Below are 17,174 nucleotides of genomic sequence, written 5' to 3'. Positions count from 1 at the left end.
GGCCGGCCAGCTCCGGGGAGGGATGGCCGCTTAGCATGGAGCACAAAGAAGGCCCCGCCCTGTCAAGAGTTGCGGCTTCTTTTTTTTTTTTTTTAACTCAACGACGAGTTGGTCGTTAGTGCGAGGGCGCTCTGCCTCTCGACAGGGTTATCCTTTGTCCCTGCATCAGCCTCTTTGAAGTCCCAAACTTGGAGCACTTTCCCGGCAGCCCTCGCCTCGGCCTCCATTGTGTTGCCGCCCTGAAAGCAGCCACGAGAACTGCATCCGGGTATCTTGTGAAGTCCCAGCTGGGGAGGGCTCCCGGAAGTGACGTAAAGGCCGAAACGGCGCGGCTGAGGAAGACTCCCGGAAGTAATGTAAGGGCGGAGGGATTTGTGTTTGACTGAGATAAAAAAAAAAAAAAAAAAAAAAAAAAAAAAAAAAAGAAGAAAAGAAAAAAGGGACTCCCGGGAGCGGGTCCTGCAAGGCAGCTGCCTGCGGTGAGAAGATTGGAGATTTTGTTAACAGCCAATCCCCTTATTGAAACATCTTTTGTGTCAGGCGCTTGTGCTAACGCCAGTCTGGTCAGGTGCTGTATAATGCTTGCTTCACAGCAATCCAATTGAGACAGGAATACCGTGGGCAGGGCTAGATAGCATAATGGTTATGCAAAGAGACACTCATGCTTTGAAGTCCCAGGTTTAATCCCTTGCACCACCATAAACCAAAGCTGGTCAGTGCTGTGGTAAAAAAAAAAAAAAATACTATTTCCGTTTTTCTTTTTCCTAGGGGGCTGTCAAAGTTGAAAGAATCCAATTTAATCTTCTTTGAAGATAGAGTTAAGATCGTTCAGCTAAGAATGTGGTAGAGTTGTAATCCCACGACTTTATGCTCTGTGCTTGGCAGCCTGCTAACCTCTTTCTGCAAAGGGGCTGCTCACCATCTTGTCAGCATTTGTTGCCTAGGAAACAGTCCCTGTGCGATCTTTAATCTCAGGCCAAACTGCTAGGTTCTCCTTGGCATGACCTTAGTCTCCATTAGTCTCATGACACTTGATTGCACACTCGAGTTCCTTTATTTATTTATTATTGGGTAAGACAGATTGAGAGGGGAGAGAGAGAGAGGGAGAGAGACAGACACCTGCAGCTTTGCACCACCACTCGTGAAGTTTCTCCCCTGCAGGTGGGGAGCTGGGGGCTTGAACCCAGGTCCATGTGCATGGTAATGTAAGTGCTTAACCAGGTGCACCACTGCCTAGCCCCCTGTGAGCTGCTTTCTCATAGTGGTCTGGTAGAGCAGGTTAAATGAAGAGACATTTGCTCTGGCTGTGGAGCTCTGGGGAAGCTTCAAAAACTTGTCAGATAATTTGTTAATGCTCAGCTGCTTATACTGCTAGAGTTTTGTCATTATCAAGATTATAGCAGCTTTGCTCTTGGGCTTGCTACTGTATCTATTTTATGCTGCTTTTGATGTTTTTTTCATTATTTTAGAAAATAGATATCCAGACAAGAACTGAGAACCAACCTTTTTGGTCTCATGCTTGTCTTCACTGCAGCTAGCTTTCAAATAGTGTGAAAACCACGAAAGTCATAGATTTGTAAAAACAAAATAGGCATAGGAAAAAGCACTAGCAAATACATCAAAATTAGTAATAATAACATTTGAGGAGTGCCCTTTAATATTTACTTTTAGTTCCCTATTTTCAATGTCTGCTGTAGTACCTTTTAATGTAGAAAAGCAAACAAATTGGCTATGGTAAAACATTTTTTATGACATTTAACAGAGGTTGGGAGTCAGGGGTGGGTGGAGGGGAAAAAGAAAGGGATATTGATGGAGTAGGAAAGATACCTACAGCACTGCATGGTCATGACCTGACCCCCTTAAATAAATATTAAGTCTCTGTCTCACATAACTCATACACAAGAAACAGCAAGTAGCATATGCCCTGATAAACAATGTAAGTAACAGTTAAACTCAACATCTCTGCCCAAACTTTTCACGGGTCCATCTTACCTACTTGGTGATTTCCCAGATGAGAGTCAGATACTACTCTGCCTTTCAAAACCCAAGAGACAGATAGGAAGATCATTGGGTGTGATAGGAAGATCATTGGGTGTATCACTGAAGCTCTACTCACTTGTCTTGAAGGGGAGTGAGGAAACCTATCAGTGGTTCACTCTAAAGCTGCTTCTTCTGAAATCATGTCTTTCAAAATCTTTTATAAGCCCTCAAACTGGTAAAAAAAAATTCAGTAGCTATAAACAAGTCTTGGACTGTGGTTACAGAATACAGAGAGTAAAACTGACCAAGAATCCTAGATGCTACTCTCTGAAATCCTTTGACACTATTGTACCAAGAATCAAGTTTTCCATGGCTGTTCCAACCAATGACTGAGTGTAGCATAAAGCTAGACTGTTTTGTAGAACTCTTCTGAAGTCTTGGGGATTCTCAATAAATTTGTTGAGTCTTTTTTAATAGATATTTTTATTTGGGGCCTGAGTAAGTGCTCACACTACAGTGCATAAGGACCCTGGCTCAAGCCCCTGATCCCCACCTGCAAGGGGAAAGCTTCACAAGTGGTAAAGCAGGGCTGCAGGTGTCTCTCTTTCTATCTCCCCTCCCCCTCTCCTCTCAATTTCTCTGTCTATCCAATAATAAATAAATAAAATTAATATATATATATATATATATTCACTTATTTAGTGGGCAGAAAAGAGGGGAGGAGAGTTAAAGGGAGAGAGACAGCCCCTCAGCATTGCTTTACTGCTTAGGAAGCTTTCTCCCCACAGGTGGGGACTGTGGGCTTGAACCTGGGTCCTTGTGCATGGTAATGTGCACTCCACCAAGTGTGCCAGCCTGGCCCCCAAGTCTTCCATAGACTATACAGTACTCTAGGACACTTCCACCCATCTTTCTCTTGCTCTTTCACTTAGATTCAGATATGCAGCACAATCTGACAGTTCTCTTCATCCCCCTGCCTCCCTTGGCATTCTTTCTTGAAATAGTTCCTCTACCAAAATTCTTCTCTTTGTTTTGCATTAGATCATATTTACTGTCTTACATAAATTCTTTTTGCATAACCATTATTCTGTCTCCCTAGCCCACAAATTCTAAACTTAAGTACATTAGATGTTTCCTGCATGACTTGTCTACTCAGTCATCATCCATAAGACTCTGAGAAGCTATCAGAAAATGCAAGCATGAACTCAAGGCCCAAAATAATCTCTAGTGTTATGGAAATGGACTATACATCATGGCACAGATATTCCCCTGTGCCACCCATATATTCCTTTGGAGAGTGACTTCAAGGCTTGCCTGGCTGAAAGCACATGTTACAATATGCAGGGACTCAGGTTCAAGCCCCTGGTCCCCACCTGAAGGGAGAAAGCTTTACAAGTGATGAAGCAGGCCTGCAGGTGCCTCTTTTCTCCCCTTTTCTCTTAATTTCTCTCTTCTATCCAATAAAAATGAAAGATGGCCTCCAGGAGAAGTGGATTTGTCGTGCAGGCACCAAGCCCTAGTGATAACCCTTTAGGCAAAAAAAAAAAAAAAAGTTTAAAAAAGACCTGCAAGCCAGTCATATTTTATTGTTACACAATTCATATGTCATACAATTCACTTATTTAGAGTGTCTAATTCATTGTTTTTTTAGTATACTCACAGAATCGTGCATCTACCACTATAATAAATGTAAAACATTTCAATTTTAACAGGAAAAGAAACTTTATACTCCTTAGCTGCCTCAGAATTCCCTATCTTCCACCCTTTAAAACATATAACTTCTAATTTCATTTCTGATTGTATATATTTGCCTATTCTAAACTTTCTGTATCAATGAAATCATAAAATATGGCCTCTATTGTGAATATATTCTTTCACTTAAAATGTTTTAAGGACTCACCTATGTTATAACCTGTATCGATACTGTACTTCTTTTTATGACATCTTAATAGAGATTTGTGTTACTACTTTGGTTTCTGTGAATAGTACTTCTGTAAAGATTTATGTCTATATTTTTTATTGTTGTGTATTTTAATTTCTCTAGGAGTGAAACTGATGGATAATATGATAGCCTTATGTTTAGCCGTTTGAAAACCTGCTGGATATTTTTCCAAAGTGGATCGACCAGTTCACGTTCCTACCAGTATGGAAATACTGGCATATGGAGGTACTGATTTTGTTTTTACATCTTTGTCAATACTTGACATCATTGTAGCCACCCTAATGATTGTTATGTAATATCTCATGTGGCTTTGAAGTGCATTTTCCTAATAACTAAAGTCGTTAAATATCTTTTCCTGATCTTACTGATCATTTATAAATCTTTTTTGCAGAAATATCTATACAGATATACTTCCCATTTCTCAATTCAGTTACTTATCTTTGATTGCATTGAATAGGTCTTTACATATTATATAAATGAATTCCTAGTCAAAGTTATAACCTACAAGTATAATTTTCTTCCATCCCATAGATTTTTAAACTTTTTTTCTTTCTTTTACTCCTTTTCAAATAATTTTGTAAATCATTATAAAGTAGTGGTTTACAGGACAGTTGTTGCTACATGAGTAGTTTCTCATCTCCCTGTGATAGATGTCTGCACGCCACTAACACCATCAACCTAGGTCTCTCTTTACTATTGTGAAGACCCCTCCTCCCACCTCCATGCAGTCAAGAGTCTTTTGTTTTGCTGTAGTAAACCTTGCTCTGGCCAAGTCTTGCCCTGTGTTTCCCTGTTCTTCCCTTACCACTTAAACACCATCTATCACCCATTGAACTTTTGTGGCCTTTAGAACTGTGAAAGTCTGGGGCCAGTTGGTGGCACATCTGGTTGAGCGCACATGTTACAGTGCACAAGGACCCAGGTTCGAGCCCCTGGTCCCCACCTGCAGGGGGAAAGTTTCACAAGTGGTGAAACAGTGCTGCAGGTGTCTGTCTGTCTCTTTCCCTCTCTATCACCCCCTTCCCTCTCAATTTCAGACTCTCTATCCAACAAATAAAGATTAAAAAAAAAGAAATCATTAAAAAAAAAAGAGAATTGTGGAAGTTTGTGTGTATTTTTAAAAAAATATTTATTTATTCCCTTTTGTTGCCCTTGTTGTTTTATTGTTGTTATTATTGTTGTTATTGATGTTCTCATTGTTGGACAGGACTGAAAGAAATGGAGAGAGGAGGGGAAGACAAAGGGGGGGAGAGAAAGATAGACACCTGCACACCTGCTTTACTGCCTGTGAAGCAACCCCCCTGCAGGTGGGGAGCCGGAGGCTCAAACTGGGATCCTCACGCTGGTCCTTGTGCTTTGCACCACTTGCATTTAACCCACTGCGCTACCGCCCAACTCTAGAGAGGAATCCATTTTTGACTGTCAGAAAAAAATAAAATAAAATAGCATTCTTGACTTTTCTAAAGTTTCCTTGTATGGACATGCACTGAAGGTTTCAAGTGTGTATTTTAAAAATATTTATTTATTTATTGGGTAGTGATAGAGATAAATTGAGAGGACAGAGAGAGAGAGAGAGAGAGAGAGAGAGAGAGAGAAATCTACAGCTGTGCTTCACCTCTTGTGAAGCTTCCCCTCTGTAGGTGGGGATCAGGGGATTGAAAATGTGTGCTCAATCAGGTGAACCTGTCCCCTCAAGTATGTATTTTTATCTTCTTTTTCAATTTTTGTGTTTCTTTATTGGGAGATTAATGGTATACAGTACAGTTGTTGACACATGGGCAAAGTTTCTCATCTTACCATGTTAGGTAGCTGCAAAACACTCTCAGCCCCAGCCTAGGTCCTTTTCTATCATCATGTACCAAGACCTCAACCCCCCACCCCCCACACACACTTTTCCCCTCCCTCCCCAGAGTTTTTTGCTGTGATGCAATACACCAAATTTAGTCCAGTTTTTCACTTTATGTTTCTTATTTCTGTTTTTGCTTCTTAAATTCTGCCCATGAGTGAGATCATTCCTTATTCATCCTTATCCTTCTGGCTTATCTCACTTAACATGACTCCTTCAAGCTCCATCCAAGATGAGGCGAAGAAGGTGACTTCACCATTCTTAGTAGCTAGTAGTATTCCATTATGTATATATGTCACAACTTTCTTAGCCACTCATCTGTTGTTGGACGATTAGGTTGCTTTCAAGTTTGGGGTGTTATAAATTGTGGTACTATGAGCATAAGTATTTATAGATCTCTGTGGATAGGTTGTTTTTGACAAGGGGGTTCGAAATATCATATTGAGGCTCTTCAACAAATGGTGTTGGGGGTGAGGGTAGATAGCATAAAGGTTATGCAAAGAGACTCTCATTCCTGAGGCTTAAAAGGAATGAGAGTTCAATCCCCTGCACCACCATAAGTCAGAGCTGAGCAGTGCTCTGGTAAAAAAAACAAAAAAACAAGAGATCATAGTTCTTCTATAGCTTATTTACTCTCCCAGACTTTCAATATTCTTGAATATTGAAAGAATTGTTGTCTTAGCATGATAATAGCAGAGATAGGCCTTACATCCTCTTTATGGTGTTGAACAGATATAGTTAGCACATTTTTGCTCACCTCAGTTCACAGGAACACAAGACAACTGGTAAGCCCAAACTTAAGGTTAAGAGGATTACACTGAATAGTAGGAATTACTTCTGAACTTATGTCATTTTTAAACCTAGAAAAAAATTAGAGCTGTTTGGATCTGAATGTATGTCTCCTAACTCAAGTGCATATAACAGTAAAGAAGAAGCCAGGACCTGGGAGATAGCATAATAGCTATGTACAGAGACGTTGATTCCTGAGGCTCCAAAGTGTCAGGTTCAATCCTGGTATTACTATGAGCCAGAGCAGTGCTCTGGTTTAAAAAAAAAAAGGTGTGTGTGGGGAGTGGCACACCTGATAGAGTGCACTTGCTGTTGTGCATAATAACTTGAGTTCAAGTCCCCAGGCCCTACCTACATGGGGAAAACTTGACAATAAATGTGGAATAGGCTGCAGGTGTCCTTTCTCTCTTCCTTTTTACTCTCCCCACCCCTCTCAATTTCTGTATCTATTTAAAAACAAAAGCAAAAAAAGGGGGGCTGGGGAGGCCAGTCTCCATAAAACCAATTTGGATACAACAAATGACACTCAGTCCTTTAACAGCTGAGAGACACTCATCAGGAAAAAAAGAAAGGATTAAAAAAGCTGGGCAAGAGAATGGCTCACTCAGTGGTGGCCCCTTTGGTTACTATCAGGTCTCCTCATTGTGGTGAAAAAGAAAAAAAAGAAGTCAACCCTCTAGTAGAAAGCAAATAGCTCAGTTAGTGATGTGCAGGACTTGCATGTCTGTGTTTCCTGTCTCCTGTATACTGAAGTGGTGTCCTGGCTTCTCTCCTTTCCCTTGTGATGTCGAGAATCCATCTTATATGAAGTAAATAAAATCATTTTTAAAGTTATTTTTTCAATATTTATTTATTCCCTTTTGTTGCCCTTGTTTTATTGTTGTAGTTATTCTTATTGTCATCATTGTTGGATAGGACAGAGAAATGGAGAGAGGACTGGAAGACAGAGTGGGGGAGAGAAAGACAGACACCTGCAGACCTGCTTCACCACTTGTGAAGCGACTCCCCTGCAGGTGGGGAGCCGGGGGCCTCTAACTGGGATTCTTACTCCGGTCCTTGCGCTTTGCGCCATGTGCGCTTAACCCACTTTGCTACCACCCGACTCCCTTTTTAAAGTTATTTTTACTTTTTTATTATTTTTGTTTATTTGATAGAGAAATCAAGAGGGAAAGGGGAGATACAGAGGAAGAGAGACAGAGAGCAACCGCTCTCTAATCTATCCAAAAAGTCGAGAAAATGTCCACAGGAACAGTGGATTTGAAGTGCAGGCACTGAACCCCAGTGATAACCCTGGAGGCAAAAAAAAATGGTATGTGGTAGGAAAGTTTTGTCACCAATTAATTGGAAAGATGTTTCCTATCCCTAAATTAATTAAAAATGATTAATAATGGGTCTGGGTGATGGCACATCTGGTTGAGCACACACATTACCATGTGCAAGGACCCAGGTTCAAGCTCTGAGTCCCTCTCTGTGGGTGGCCAGGAGGACTTCATGAGTGTTGATGTAGTGTTACAGGTGTCTCTCTCTTTCTTTTTTCCCTCTCTCCATTTCCCTTTCCATCTTAGTTTCTTGCTGTTTATATCCAACTAACTAAATAAAATAAATAATAATACTTCTGAGTATTCATGCTTACCTTCTTCTTTAGTAATAAAATTTAGATTCAGTGTGATACAAGGCAGCTGAAAATATTTAACTGACACCTTCCAATTAACTTAAGTCATCTTGTTACAACCTGTGGAATATGAGCAGAGGAAATATTTGCAAATCCCAAGTCAAACAATTAAAAGGAAAAGATATATATATATATATATATGAATATATATAAGAATATATATATGTATATATATTCTTTCTTTTCTTGCTCATTGGAATCAAGATACAGTGGGAGTTGCCTTGGGCCACCAACCAAGAATAGTAAACTAGGAATGACTGAGCAATAGGGATGGAAGGAGCTTTTGTTTGCTGCCACTGTAAGTCACCGTACCAGTTCTAGATTGCTCAAACATAGATGGCTACATGAGCAAGAAACTCCTATCCATAACAGGATACTGTATTATTGGGTCACTACAACAGTAGCTGAACTCATAGCCTAGTGAATTACAGTCCTTTTCATTCAATTGTGGTGTATAGTAAACATATGGGTCCTTAGGGCCTAGGCTCAAGTCCAGGTCCCCACCTGCAGTGAGAAGCTTCACAAGAGGTGAAACAGGATTGCAGGCATCTCTCTCTCTCCCTCTTCTTTCCACAGTCCTCTTAACTTTTCTGTCCTAAACACATAACAGGAAAAGAAAGAAAGAAAGAGAGAGAGAAAGAAAGAGAGAAAGAAAGAAAGAAATGGAAAGGGTAAAATGGCTACAGGCTGTGGTCTGGGAGGTGGGTGGCACAGTGAGTAATGTACTGGACTCTCAAGCATGAGGTCCCAAGTTTGATCCCCAGCAGCACATGTACCAGAGTGATGTCTCTCTCTTTCTCTTTCCTCATTTCCTTCTCATTAATAAATAAATAAAATATTTTAAAAATGGCCAAAGGGAGTGGTGTTATAGTAGTGCAGGTGTGGAGTCCTGGCAATAAAAAATAATAATAATAGGGATTTGGGTGGTAGTGCAGTGCGTTAAGCCCAGGTGGTGCAAAGCACAAGGACTGGCAGAAGGATCCCAGTTCCAGTCCCCAGCAACCCACCTGGAGGGGAGTTGCTTCACAAGCGGTGAAGCAGGTCTGCAGGTGTCTATCTTTTTCTCCCCCTCTGTCTTCCCCTCCTCTCTCCATTTTGCTCTGTCCTATCCAACAACAATGACAACAATAATAACTACAACAATAAAACAACAAGTGCAACAAGATAATAAATAAATAAATATTAAAAATACTAATGTATCCAATACAAATAAGAAAAAAAGATGGGGGGGGTGGGCAGCAGCATGTCTGGTTAAGCGCACACGGTACAAAGCGCAAGGATCCGGGTTCAAGCCCCTGGCTCCCAACTGCAGGAGAGGTCACTTCACAAGTGGTGGCACAGGTTTGCAGGTGTTTATCTTTCTCTCTCTTGTCAACAGATGTATGTAATAAATGTCTCAGAATAATGCAGATTAATTTTTTATATTCCATTTCTTTTTTTTCCTTTTATTATTTCAATAAATACTGTCTGCTATATCTCAAATACTGGATTTGACCCTAGATTTAAAAAATAGGGAGTAAATAATGGTAAAATGCTCAATGAAAACCCAGATACAGTATATGACAGATGTTTACTCTTCCAGAGCAGAATATGTGTTCTTACTGAATAACAGTACGGAATATCCTAGAAGCTAAGAAACTCAGGTGCCCAGATTGTCAGACTATCCCCTCCTGCTTCCTACTATATAATACAGACCACAGTGATAACCTGCTTGCTTTTTAAATTTTTTAAAATCTATTTTTAGATATTTTATTTGCTTTATTTTAATTAGAGAAAGATATAGACAGGGAGAGAGACCAGAGCATTACTGAGCTCTGGCTTATGGTGATGCAGAGGATTAAACCTGAGACCTCAGAGCTAAAGGCAGGAAAGTCTTTTGCAGAACCATTATGCTGTTTCCCCAGCCCCTAAACTACTTGTATTTAAATCTCTTACCAAGGGGAGCTAGGAAGTGATGCATCTGGTTAAGTCCATATATTACTAAGTGCAAAGATCCCAGTTCAAGCCCCCAGCTCCCCACCGGCAGAGGGGCGTTGCTTCACAAGCGGTGAAGCAGGCTTGCAGGTGTCTTTTTCTTTCCCTCTCTATTTCCTGTACACTATCAATTTCTCTGTACCATATAATAATTTTTTGCTAATAAAATATAAAAATAAACAATTGCTGCCAGGAGCAGTGGACTCTTAGTGCCGACATTGAGCCCCAGTGATAATACTGGAGGAAAAAAAAATCTCTTACCAAGAAGGTTGCACTGAAGTTAGCAGGAAATCACAATTGCAAATGTAATTAAACAAGAGATTAAAAAAATCATTGTTAAGGAATTAGCATCTACTGTTGTTAAGATATAAACTTTCAGGTGGAGGGGGCAAATAGCATAATAGATATGCAAAGAGACTGTCATGCCAGAGGCTTCAAAGTACCAGGTTTAGTCCCCTATACCACCATAAGTCAGAGCTGAGCAGTGCTCTGGTAAAATAAATAAAATAGGTAATTAAAAAGAAAAACTGAAAAGAAACTTTCCTTTGCACCCGCTAGTCTATTACTATAAAGGAAGGGATTTGAATTTGCATCTATTAGTACTAAGAAAGTACTAATAGATAAGAAAGGAATAATAATTTGACCTTTAAATACTTGTCTTGAAAGGAACTCTGCCTAACCTCTATTATGAAGAGAACTCTAGTTTAACCTTTTTTTGCAATCCTGTAATGAGAAGAAACATCCAGCTTTACAATAGCGCCTTTTAGCATATGAATACATATAGTTCTACATAAATCTACATAAATGAGATATTAGCAGTACTGGACACAAATAGTGATGTGGGGTGTTTAGAAATGATTTGAGAGGCCAGGCAGTAACACACCTGGTTGAGCACAATTATTGCAATGTGCGAGGACCCAGGTTCTAGCTTCTGGTCCCCACCAGAAAGGAGCAAGGAGAAAGCTTCAAGAGTGGTGAAGCAGGGCTCCAAGTCTCTCTCTGTCTCTCTCCCCCATCTTCCCTTCTCAATTTCTCTCTGTCTCTAAACACTAAATAGTAAATAAATAAAATATATTTAAAATAAAAGTAATTAACTTCTGAGGGCCAGGAGGTGGCACACATGGTTAAGCACACATATCACCATGCTGAAGGACCCAGGTTCAAGCCCCTGCTCCCCATCTGCAGGGAGGACATTTCATAAGCAGGTGTCTAACTTTCTCACTCTCTGTCTCCCCACCCCTCTCAATTTCTCTCTGTCCTGTCAAATAAAATAGACAGGGAAAGAAAAGGAAAGAAGAGAAAAGAAAGAAGGAAAAAATGGCCTCCAGGAGCAGAGGGTTTCAAGTGCCAGCACTTCTTCTTCTTCTAGCGTTTGCCAGTGCCAGCACTGAGGCCCAGTGATAACCCTGGAGGCAAAAATAAAAATAAAAACATAAGTAAATAGATAAAAATTAACTTCTTGTACCAGTCCTTGCACTTCACGCGCTTAACCCTCTGCGCTACCTCCCGACCCTCAAAAATTAACTTCTAATAAAAATGATTTGAAAAAGTTACCTTTGTTTTTATCCCCCCTTCCCAACACACACTGAATCTTGGGGGTGGGAATGATTTGAGAAATATGACTCCTTCCCCCAGTTAGCTAGTAGAACTTTTTAAAATACAGTTTTACTTTCTTTGTTTTCCTTATCAGCAATTGTGACACACACACACACACACACACACACACACACACACACACACACACACACACACACTTTTTCCTCTCTCTCTCTCTCTCTCTTTTATGAGGGGGGTTAAAGGTTTACAGTATAGTTGTTGGCACATAGGTACAGCTTGTCATCTCCCCATGATAGGTGTCTAGGTATCTGGTAGATACTCATCCCCCGCTCTCAACCCAGGTCCTTTCCCAGAGTCTTACACATGGACCCCAATGTTCCTCCATCCTTTCCCGGAGTACTTTGCTTTGATGCAGTAGATACCGATTTCCCCACCTCAGATATATATCCCTTTTTCTCTTTTTCTGATTGGCAAGCCACAAACGAATTTTTTATCTTTATTTAGTATTTATTTTTCTGCCCCAGGAAAACCCTCCACTGTGATTGGGAAACACATCCTATGAAGCCCAGTGGCCCACAGGATTAATCCAGGGATTTGCCTGTCGGCCTTGTTTTACTTAATAATTACTTTGCAAAGCATGGTAAGGGAAAAGCTATTCATTTAAACTGACTTTTCTCTTCTTTTAGAGGAAATTAGTCATTTTTTAAAATATTGATTTAATAATGATCGACAAGACAGTGAAATAAGAGGGATACAATTCCACACAATTCCCACCACCAGAGTTCCAAATTTTATCCCCTCCATTGGAAGCTTTCCTATTCTTTACCCATCTGGGAGCGTGGACCCAAGATCATTATAGAGTTCTGGCTTCTGTAATTGCTTCTCCGCTGGATATTGGTGTTGGCAGTTTGATCCATACTCCTGGTCTGCTCAGGCCTACAGGGATACAGAGGTTACACAGGCTCCTGTGCTGAATATGGGCCCCAGATCAGATCAGTTACAGTTAACGGTATCTATATACACTTCCCATATTTGGGAGCCACTCTCTTCCCTCATCCAGCTTTCTAGTCCTATTTCCAACTCTGACACCATCTCCCCAGACAATACCTTAGTCCACCTGCATGTTAGCTGTTGGGCTTAGGTAAAATTAATAGTTTTTTTTAAAAAATAAAAGCCACAGAACTCTTGGGACCAGGTGGTGGCACACCTGGTTAAGTGCACACATTACAGTGCACAGGCTCCGGGGTTCAAGGCCCTGGTCCCCACTTGCAGGTGGGAAGCTTCACGAGTGGTGAAGCAGGGCTGCAGGTATCTCTCTGTCTCTCTCACTATGTCCCCTTCCATCTCAATTTCTGGCTGTCTCTATCCAATAAATAAATAAATAGAACAAAAGAAAGAAAGAAAGAAAGAAAGAAAGAAAGAAAGAAAGAAAGAAAGAAAGAAAGAAAGAAAAGAAACCACACAACTCTGGCTCAAACCTTCCATTTTGTCCCTGAGACCTGAAAGAGACCCCCAACTTGCCAGAGTGATTCCAGAGATCTAAAAGAGAACTCTGATTTTATATTTTTTGTATATCTTATACTGAGGGAAAACACCCAACCCTACAAAATAGCTTTTTAGCATATGAAAACCTGAAGTTCAGCATGAATGCAGAAGAGAAGATAGTAAAAGTAAAGGAGAGGTGGGTGATAGCCCACCCATCAGAGCACACATATTACTATGCTCAGGGACCCAGGTTTAAGTCCACAGCCCCCACCAATAAGGAGGAATATTTTTTTTAATCTTTATTTTATTTTATTAGTGATTTAATAATGATCCACAAAATTGTGTGATATGAGGGGTACAATTCTATATAGTTCTCACCACCAGAGTTCCAAATCCCATGCCCTCAATTGGAAGCTTCCATATTCTTTATCTCCCTGGGAGTATGGACCAAAGATATTTATGGGGTGCAGAAGATGGGAGGTCTGCCTTCTGTAATTGCTACTTTGCTGGACATAGGCATTGACTGTGACTGATTGCACAGTCATCTGCCCAGGGAAGTCAGATTAGCCTCATGGTAGCATCTGTGACTTGGTGGCTGATAAAGCAGATAGGAATAGATGGAAAATTCCTGAAGATAGTGGAGTCTATATATAGCAAACCTACAGCCAACATCATACTTAATGGTAGAAAACTGGAAGCATTTCCCCTCAGATCAGGTACTAGACAGGGCTGCCCACTATCACCATTACTATTCAACATAGTGTTGGAAGTTCTTACCATAGCAATCAGGCAGGATCAAGGAATTAAAGGCATACAGATTGGGAGAGAAGAAGTCAAACTCTCCCTATTTGCAGATGACATGATAGTATACATAGAAAAACCTAAGGAAGCCAGCAAGAAGCTTTTGGAAATCATTAGGTAATACAGTAAGGTGTCACACTACGAAATTAACATGCAAAAGTCAGTGGCATTCCTCTATGCAAACACTAAGTTAGAAGAAGGTGAAATCCAGAAATCAATTCCTTTTAATATAGCAACAAAAACAATAAAATATCTAGGAATAAACCTAACCAAAGAAGTGAAAGATTTGTATATTGAAAATTATGAGTCACTACTCAAAGAAATAGAATAAGACACAAAGAAGTAGAAAGACATTCCATGTTCATGGGTTGGAGGAATTAACATCATCAAAATGAATATACTACCCAGAGCCATATACAAATTTAATGTTATCCCTATCAAGATCCCAACCACATTTTTTTCGGAGAATAGAACAAATGCTACAAATGTTTATCTGGAACCAGAAAAGACCTAGAATTGCTAAAATAATTGTTTAATCTTGAGAAGAACAGAACTGGAGGCATCACATTCCCAAATCTCAAATTGTATTATGGGGCTGTTGTCGTCAAAACTTCTTGGTATTGGAACATAAATAGACACACTGACCAGTGGAATAGAATTGAGACCCTGGAAGTGAGCCCCTACACCTGTGGACATCTAATCTTTGACAAAGGGGCCCAGACTATTCAATGGGGAAAGCAGAGTCTCTTCAACAAATGGTGTTAGAAAAAATGGGTTGAAACATGCAGAAGAATGAAACTGAACCACTATATTTCACCAAATACAAAAGTAAATTCCAAGTGGATCAAGGACGTGGATGTTAGACCAGAAACTATCAGACACTTAGAGGAGAATATTGGCAGAATTCTTTTCTGCATCAACTTTAAAGACATCTTCAATGAAACAAATCCAATTACAAAGAAGACTAAGGCAAGCTTAAATCTATGGGGCTTCATCAAATTAAAAAGCTTCTGCACAGCAGAAGAAACCTCTACCCAAACCAAGAGACCCCTCACAGAATGGAAGAAGATCTTTACAGGCCATACATCAGACAAGAGGCTAATAACCAAAATATATAAAGAGCTTGCCAAACTCAACAACAAGGAAACAAATAACCCCATCCAAAAATGGGGAGAGGATATGGACAGAAGAGATCCAAAAGGCCAAGAAACACATGAAAAAATGCTCCAAGTCTCTGATTGTCAGAGAAATGCAAATTAAGACAACAATGAGATACCACTTCACTCCTGTGAGAATGTCATACATCAGAAAAGGTAGCATCAACAAATGCTGGAGAGGTTGTGGGGTCAAAAGAACCCTCCTACACTTCCTATGGGAATGTAAGTTGGTCCAACCTTTGTGGAGAACAGTCTGGAGAACTCTCAGAAGTCTAGAAATGGACCAACTCTATGATCCTGCAATTCCTCTCCTGGGGTTATATCCTAAGGAACCCAATACACCCATCCAAAAAGATCTGTGTACACATATGCTCTTAGGAGCACAATTTGTAATAGCCCAAACCTGGAAGCAACCCAGATGTCCAACAACAGATGAGTGGCTGAGCAAGTTGTGGTCTATATACACAATGGAATACTACTCAGCTATAAAAAATGGTGACTTTGCCGTTTTTAGCCGATCTTGGATGGACCTTGAAAAATTCATGTTAAGTGAAATAAGTCAGAAACAGAAAGATGAATATGGGATGATCTCACCTTCAGGCAGAAGTTGAAAAGATCAGAAGAGAAAACACAAGTAGAACCTCAACTGGAATTGGCATATTTCACCAAAGTAAAAGACTGGGGTAGGTGAGCGGGGGAGAATACAGGTCCAAAAAGGATGACAGAGGACCTAGTGGGGGTTGTTTTGCTATATGGAAAACTGAGAAATGTTATGCATGTAAAAACTTTTTTATTTACTGTTGAATGTAAAACATTAATTCCCCAATAAAAAAAATTTAAAGAAAGATATAAAGCAGAACGAATTGTTTAATGATCAGGAATCTAAATGTGAGCTCCAGTGGCGCAATTGGTTAGTGCGCGGTACTTATACAGGAATCTAAATGTAAGAGTATAGCAGATGAGATTTGGGGTCTTCTTGTTGGAAGAAGCTAGGAAGTCTATTTTAGCTATATTTCTTTTTTTAAATTTTATTTATAAAAAGGAAGCACTGACAAAACCATAGAATAAGAGGGGTACAACTTCACACAATTCCCACCACCAGAACTATGTATCCCATCTCCTCCCCTGATAGCTTTCCTATTTTTTAACCCTCTGGGAGTATGGACCCAAGGTCATTGTGGGATGCAGAGGGTGGAAGGTCTGGCTTCTGTAATTGCTTCCCCGCTGAACATGGGTGTTGACAGGTCGATCCACACTCCCAGCCTGCCTATCTCTTTCCCTGGTAGGGTGGGATTCTTGGGAATTGGAGCTCCAGGACACATTGGTGGGGTCTGTCCAGGGAAGTCTGGTTGGCATCATGCTAGCATCTGGAACCTGGTGGCTGAAAAGAGAGTTAACATATAAAGCCAAACAAATTGCTGACTAATCATGAACATAAAGGCTGGCTAGAATAGTGCAGATGAAGAGTTGGGGCGGGGGGGTCTCCATTTTGTAGATGGCTAGTAGGCATATTTTAGTTATATTCCAAAGGGCCTGTGGCTATACTAGTCCATTCTCTCTCTCTCTCTCTTTCCCCTGAGCCTGACATCTGATATACAGAAGGATCCAAGTTATTGTCTGGGGAGATGATGTCATGACTGGAAAAAGGACCAGAAAGCTAGATCAGGGAAGAGAGCAGCTCCCTAATGTGGGAAAGGGGTATAAATATTGTTGACTGAAAACCCCATCGATTTGATGTGATCTGGGGCCCATATTCAGCTTAGGAGCCTATGTGACCTCTGCATCCCTGTAGATCTGAGCTCACATTCTGTGGTCATGAGTAGGAATGTTCCAAGCTGCCCCAATATCAGGACCAATCTTCCTCAGGTGTAGCAGAGCATGTTGTTCACCCTCCCTTTGGAGGATGGAACATTCTCTACTGTTGTTGATCCAAGTTGAGGGCAAGGTCCTATGGGGACCCAGTAAAGGGTA

At 40.5% G+C, this 17,174-nt stretch overlaps 1 protein-coding gene across 1 annotated transcript in view; it reads left to right on the top strand.

Moving 5' to 3' along the window:
* Positions 1–17,174, top strand: part of ZNF518A (zinc finger protein 518A) — a 60,214-nt gene continuing 43,040 nt past the window's right edge. Inside the window, exons 1-2 of the mRNA XM_060193029.1 lie at positions 1–479; positions 4,025–4,147. The gene's annotated coding sequence lies outside the window, so the exon portion shown is untranslated. The remainder of the gene's footprint in view (positions 480–4,024; positions 4,148–17,174) is intronic.

The sequence above is a fragment of the Erinaceus europaeus genome, chromosome 1 (genome assembly GCF_950295315.1).
Source record: "Erinaceus europaeus chromosome 1, mEriEur2.1, whole genome shotgun sequence".
In the NCBI taxonomy this organism is placed as follows: Eukaryota; Metazoa; Chordata; class Mammalia; order Eulipotyphla; family Erinaceidae; genus Erinaceus; species Erinaceus europaeus.
The sequence above is the reverse complement of the archived record's forward strand: the minus strand, read 5'-3'. Positions and strand labels throughout refer to the sequence as shown.